We start from the raw sequence: 7,615 nt of genomic DNA on the forward strand, positions 1-7,615 counted from the left end.
ACATTTGCTGTTTGTTAGGCTGATGGACGTGGGAAGCCTTTTCTGAAACTAGCAGTGTTAAAGGGTGTCGTTGCATGATTTCATTTGAGTATTTGTAACACATGTACCCTGAAGGGACTAAGCATGGACTGCATCTAGGCGTTGATGTAAACAAAAATATGTATTCAAGATAGCTGCAATGGTCCATCTCATGAGCTTACCAAACAATTGGGGAAGATTTACAAGAAGAGATAGGTTTTTAACTATTTCTTAAAGACAGCCAATGAATTGACCCCTCGAAGTTCCAATGAAAGCAAATTCCAGGACCGGGGGCCAAAAGGGGAAAACCACCTGTTACCCCCAGTAGTTGTTCTCACCAATGGGACTTGAAGAAAGTGATGGTCCTTTGAAGGAAGGTATCATTGTGGACAATAGAACTGGATTTTTGTAATCCCGTAAGGTGGTGCCAAACCATGAATACATTTGAAAACCAGAAAAAGAACTTTAAAAAGAATTCTTTGCTGTACTGGAAGCCAATGAAGGTTCCTCCAATATTGTGAGAGAAGTGTCTTTCTAGGTAATGAAAATATTAGCCTGATGGTGGAGCTCTGGGCAACCTTTAATCTCTTGATTTGAAATGTCTGTGCCCCCATTAGAATGGCGTTGCAGAGGTCTAACCTGGCATTGGTAAGTATGCCCATTACCATTGACTGCTCCTCAGCAATGAGTGATACAACTGTCTTTATGAGTCTCAGTTGTTAGTATACAGATTTGACAGTCTGACTAATCTGCGAATTATAGTCCATGATTGACTGCCAAATAGAGCCTAGGTTCTTCACTGTGTCTGAAAACTTTGTAGGGACACCAAACAGTGAGGGACAAGGAGTGCACTGGACAGTATTTCTTACCCATCTCTTAGGGCCAAGTACAATAATCTCTGTCTTAGATGGGTTTAACTGGAGTTTGTTTTCCAGCATCCAATTTTTGATTTTATTAGCACAGGACAGGACTCGATTTATTGCTTCCCATGGTTGTTTTAGTTGTACATAAATTTGGGTGTTGTCCGCATATGACTGGTAAGACAAACCAATTCAGAAAAGATGTTCAACAATGTACGAATATAGATGTTGAACAGCAATGGCGACAATGAGGGCCCTTGGGGCACCCCGCATTCCACAGGTATAGCATTGGAGAGATAGGCCACCATTTTAACCTGCTTAGTACGATCAGTCAGAAAAGACACAAATCATTTCAAAGTTTCATCTGAAACATGCGCCACTGAGAACAGCCTGACTATAAGAATTTCAAAATCAACTGTGCCAAAAGCCGCCGACAGGTCCAGCAGGACAAGCATGCGAACATCCCCTTCGTCGGCAGCCCCCAGCAGTTCATCCCAGACTGCCACAAGGGCAGTCTCTGTGCCATGGCCCAGTCTAAACCCGACTGAAAGAGATCAAGAATCCTGTGTTCATCCACATAACTCTGCAATTGACTCATCACAATCACAATTTTCTCTAAAGTGTTAGCAGGCCATAGAATACCAGTTATTGGATGATAATTGGATAGAACTTTGTGATCCAGTGTCGGTTTTTTCAACAAGGGCTATAGTATGATTTCATGAGATCTTGGGGAATGCAGCCCAGAGATAGTGAAGCATTGACCACTGTTTGTATAGCCATATCAAGGGTGATGGCATGCTGCTTGATAGGCTGGTATCGGATCATTTTAGCACATTATGTATGTGTATATGTAATGTATGTGTGTATGATGTATGGGGGCTGGGTGTGCATGTAAATATGTGAGTGTATGGTGAATGGGATATTTGAGTGAGTTTATGTGTAATTGTGTGTGCGTGTGCACCTATGCGTGATGCTGGACTGCTACCATTTATACTTGGGCCCACGCCAGACAACTCTTGGGAAAGAACAGAGGGGGCTGAGCATCCACGTTTATCACGCTCAGATTCTGAAGTTGCCCCTCCAATCACCAGCAAGCCCACCTGCAAAATGTAGGTTTTGTTGGCCCCTGACCAAACTCATCCCTTACCAACTGCCTTTTGACCCCTTCCTTGAACCTTTCATTGTCCACATTAAAAATCACCTTCCTGTCCTCCAGCTCCTCTTCCCACATACCTTGCCCAACAGCAAAAGGAGAAACTACATAAACACTGCTGAAACCTCCCTGCTTTAGTCCTTCTGGCCATCTCTCCACACACTACCTTCATTACAATACAGACCAAAACCTCTGGGCCTTGGCACTTAGAAAGTTATCGTCATCTCATTCTGACGGGTCACTCACAAGTAACATCAACGCTCCATTGTAGCATCCCACAGTCTGACCCTATGAAGTGGGCTGTAGCCCTCGCTAGGTTCCTAGAGAAAGTCTGTCCTGGAGCCCCCACCTTAAAAGCAAGTGTAAGGTGCCTCAACTATTTCTTCTCCATCCTTCACTCTCCCTTTTTCTTGCCTGTGTCCCATCTGTCAAAACCATTGCCAGCCTTCTGCCTTATCTGGTGACAAGGAACTACCAATTCCTAAGCCAATTCAATACATGCCTGTCATGGAAACGTGCATTCCCCTTCTATTTCTGCCTCACCAACAATCACAAAGTCAGAAAGAAATGCAGCAGCTGCTCAGGTCTTCTCTTGGATGATCGCTGATGTCCAATTCCCAATAGCAACCAGTACCCATGCCTCCTTGCCAGCTCCCTCTCTTCCTCAGACCCCTTTCCCCCCACCCCCTTCAGCCTCGCCTCCCTTTATGGCACCTTGAAAACATCCAAAAGCCCCCTTCCATGTTCTTTCTTTAGTAGTTTGCATCAAGTAAGACCGCAGTAGTTTAGTTATGCCCTTGAATGGCAAAGCCCCTCCCCTTGCCTTCCTTTTTCCACTTTTTTGTCACCCAACTCCCAGTATTGCTCACCATTATGCCCTCCCTCACCTCCCCAGTTTGTAGCTCTAAGGGCACCTTTGCCCTACTCTGCCCCACCATTACCCTCAAATGTACTCCTTTGCCCAGTGGTGCATGGAAGGCTTTGTCAGTAGTGGATGGTGCATGCACTTCTGCATTGTCCCATATTCCCCCAGAAGACTGAGCGCTGCTATAGTTGGAGTGTCCTTGAGGAGTCAGGGGGACAGCCATAAAGGGCATCCTAGGAAACTGACTAGAAACTCTGGGCCCTACGTTTCTGCTGTGGCATAGTGTTTTTTTCCATTTATATAGCAATGGAAGCAAATAAATTGATCAATTGTGAGGTTTCCAAAGTACAAACTGTTGCTCCCAGTTTTTATCAGGTGGTCTGTTGAACAATATATGGTACCCATAACTACCTGAAAATCGTTCCACCCCCCCACCCCAAACAAATAACCCATCTTCACATATGACTTCTCATTGAATCAATATGGATAACACAATGGAACACACACCACCCGAAAAAAATTCTATAAATCGCATACTAACCCACCACAGATACAGCTCCCCATACTCCTTAAACACTACTCTGTCAGACATCATAATCACATAAACAATTTATATCACTAACCTGGAGTGCACATTAACCACTGATCAGGGCAACTTGCACAATAGCTAAAACGTACACACCACAGGGAACCCTGCCTTCTCAGATCTTGCATATATCTACAAGGTCCCTGGCAAAGCTGAGGTGAGGCCCCCTGCAGCCCTGTGATATTTTTGTGCATTGTTTTAATTTGAGGCTTAGAAGCACCCCGGCGCATTGTAGTTGTCCCTGCCTACACTTCTGTATTCTTTCCTGGCCTGGTGTCCCGCCCCCTCCTCCGATTGACCAGCTATACCAGCAACTCGAACGAGGAACTAGACCCACATCGAGCCACCTCCAGGGTGCCACTTTGGTCCCTGCCAATGCTGAGGTGAGGCCCCCTGCACCCTTGTGATATTTGTGTACATTTTGTTTTGATTTGCGGCTTAGAAGCGCCCCAGCGCATTGTAGTTTTCCCTGCCTCCCCTTGCATGTTTTTTCCCGGTCTGGTGTTGTGCCCCGTCCTCCGATTGGCCCATAGAACCCCAACGATAGCATAGCACCAGGGTAGCCCTCTGCCCCTAGCAGCCCCAGCGGCTAAGGGCCCCAAGGCAAAGCATGGCTCCTACATGGACGGCTCCATAATGTGTCTGCATGTGTCATCGGGGAAAACAGTCACCCACTAACATAAACCAAGCCCAAACTACCAACTAACCCTCTTCGCTCAGTGCACGATCGCCTAGCTCAGGTTTCACACTGAGCTAAAGACAAAGGACCAGCAGTGCTGCCACCTGAGTCCAAGGGTGCAGTGTCAAACTGCTAACGCTCCATATGACAATAGCTAACACTTCCCAGCTGCAACCGACTTCAACGAGGTGGTTGCAAAGGCATAATTCCACCCGTAACAAGCAGTAACAACCGGCTGCAGCACCCAGATGCGTTAGATGATGAAGTGACTGCCATCAACCAGCACCAACAGATAAGGTAGGCACTATTCTCGCACAATACACTGGTAACAATAACCACTTTAGCATTCACCCCACCATAAAACACTACCACCGGAAAAAATACACCAACCACTCAAACCTGGCACTAGGAAATCCACTGTGAAGACAAACTATAAAAAAGCAATTCTATTGTGAAACCTAGGCCCCTCTCCCACTATACAGGATTCTCTAATCTAGGTTTATTTAATTACTGCTGGCCATTCTGTGAAACTTGGGCCGTTCTTCTGTTATCTATGTATCCCAAATCTTGGTGTTTTCATTACTGCTTGCCATTCTGTGAAACCTAGGCCTTTCTCCCGTTAACTAGGTATCCCAAATCTTGGCGTTTTAATTACTGCCTGCCATTCTGTGAAACCTAGGCCTTTCTCCAGTTAGCTAGGTGTCCCAAATATAGGTGCTTTAACTAATGCCTGACATTCTGTGAAGCCTAGGCCTCTCTCCAGTGGTCTGGGTGTCACAAATCTAGGTGTTTCATTATTTCTAGGCATTTGCCGAAACCTAGATTCCTCTCCCGCTCTCTAAATTCCTTAATTTAGGAGTACTATCTTATAAACCACTTGTGAAACCTAGGCTTCCCATTATCTTGGCATCTCAAACTTCGGGTATTTTCTCAGTACCTGCCATAACTGAGCCACCCTGACACCAAAGAACACCCGGCAACCACTAAAATCTAGTAATTATAACCAGAACCACTACCTCAGTTAACCGGGAACCCATAGCCCACCCCCCAGTCCCCCATAACCAACCGTGCCACCCTGCCAACGCCTAGTACTCCCTTGGACAGTCCTCACATAAAAACACCCGAACCCAACCAACTCAGTGGATAGACTCCCTCGGAGAGCATCCATGCGTCACAACCTAAGAGGATAAAACTCAATATTATCCAAGCACAAGGCGCAAGAGGTGGGCAACTGCCCCTCTTAACTCGATACCCAGACCAACTCCTACTACAGAGGACCCAAAATGCCCTGACGCAGAACTGGATGCTGACAAAGAGATCTGGAACATGGACCAACCAATACGGATACAAACTCAACCTCCTCTAGTAGAAGCGGCCTCAAATACAGAATGCACCCTGCCCAATAATAGAATCAACAGAACAAACATCGTAAGAGAAAAATCCCTATGCCTTACACCTTACCTTGCAACAACCGCAGAACCTCAACATTTCAATGACACGGACATCTCCAGACAGCCAAAGAATCTCCCCGAACAACAGAAAAAAAGATGGGAGGACCCAAGAAGAGAAAGGGATGATACCAATCCCCTTACTCCATATATCACAAGTACAGAAGGGCACTACCGATATCCACATCAAACCACAGGAGATGATGAAGCAGTAGAATTTGACGACCCAACTATCAATCTAACAGACCGATTCAGCGATGAAGCCTCCACAAAAGCTCAACCAACCGACATCAACACAAAAGCACTCTAATGGAACATCAACAAATCAAAACAGGGAACAACAAATAAACCAAACCACACCAAGAAGAGCCACTGCAATCTAATCAAAGCTAGGTCAATGTCCAAACATGCCACCGAAATCTATGACCTCCTATGTGACGGAGGTATCGACATCCTATTCGTAACTGAAACATGGCTAGATGACTACTACAAAATAACTCTCAACAAATGCCTGCCTGATAACTTCAAGTGCGTCCAAGCAAACAGGAAAACCAAAAGAGGTGGCGGACTGGCAATAGTCCACAAGGAACACTTGGAAATTAAACTATAAGATCCTTTAAACATCGGAAACTGTGAATCCCTAATCCTTTGCCTATCAACGAACCCCAGAACAAACCTGAAATTCATGCTGGTATACAGACCACCAACTTACGATGCGACCTTCGTAGACGCCTTCATTGAAGCAATCGCCAACCTAGCCATTGAGCAGAATCGCCTGATTATCCTCTGTGACTTCATTTGGTTCAATGAAGAAACCACAGCCGCACATAAATCTCTAGCCAGCCAACTAGAAACAATGAAATTACATCAACTAGTCAAAGGAGCAACCCACACGGCAGGACATACACTAGACGCAATCTTTGCCAACAAAAACATCATTACCACGGCACCACCAATTCGGATCCTCTGGAGCGACCACCTCATCATTCCCTTCATAGTCACGCTTGCCACACCAATAATCAAGCAACGGGACAAGCCGCCGCCTATCATGAAAAGAAACTGGAGAACCATAAAAAACTGCGACTTAACTGAACTACTGGAAATCAGCAAACCACAAGCAACAACTATGGACGAAGCTGACCTGGACAAAAAATAGAACTACTTCACAACTGGATCATGAGAATAATAGATGAGATCGCCAAAGAAAAAAAGAGCAATGCAAAATGGTTTACTCCGCTACTCAGCGCCATTAAAAGGAGAAACCGAAAACCTGAACTAGAATGAACAAAAACGACTGTGCAAAAAAAATCAACATATCCACTCAAAAAGGAAATGCAAAAAGGAAATACTACGACAACAGAATCTTCAAAGCACCAAACACCCAAAAAGAACTCTTTAAAACCAGAAACGATACTCCAACACCATTGAATAAACTATGCAATGACCTCATAGACCATTTCAAAAACAAAATCATCACCATCCAAAATACCATACAAAGCAGACCATGCAACCACAATATGCAACCCACCCACTCGAACGAGGACTGGCCGAACAAGCTCCAAAGCATCCCCCAAATATCAGCAGAGGCATTCATCAAACTGGTAACAAAAGCAACAAAAAAGGTTCCCCCACGGATCCCTGCCCCCCAGACATATACAAATCAATCCTCTCACAAGGAACACCGATGGATTACTACAGAAACCTCTTCAACTGCTCAATCTCAACAGGGAAAGTGCCACAATCTTTCAAATTAGCGTACATCAAGCTGCTCCTCAATGACACAGCAGGAAACGTGGAGGACCTCCCCAATTACAGACCTATCGCCAACATCCTGTACCCAGCAAAACTACTCGAAACATACATCTATATAATAACCCAAGAATTCATAGATGAACACCGCCTATTGGACCAGGCAAAAGTAGGTTTTAGACAAATGAGAGGAACAGAAACAGCGCTTCGCTCTCAATCTTGGATGATCTAAAGGCAAACGCAGACTCAGACAATAC

The sequence above is a fragment of the Ambystoma mexicanum genome, chromosome 9 (assembly GCF_040938575.1).
Source record: "Ambystoma mexicanum isolate Mex_15411 chromosome 9, UKY_AmexF1_1, whole genome shotgun sequence".
Taxonomy (NCBI): Eukaryota; Metazoa; Chordata; class Amphibia; order Caudata; family Ambystomatidae; genus Ambystoma; species Ambystoma mexicanum.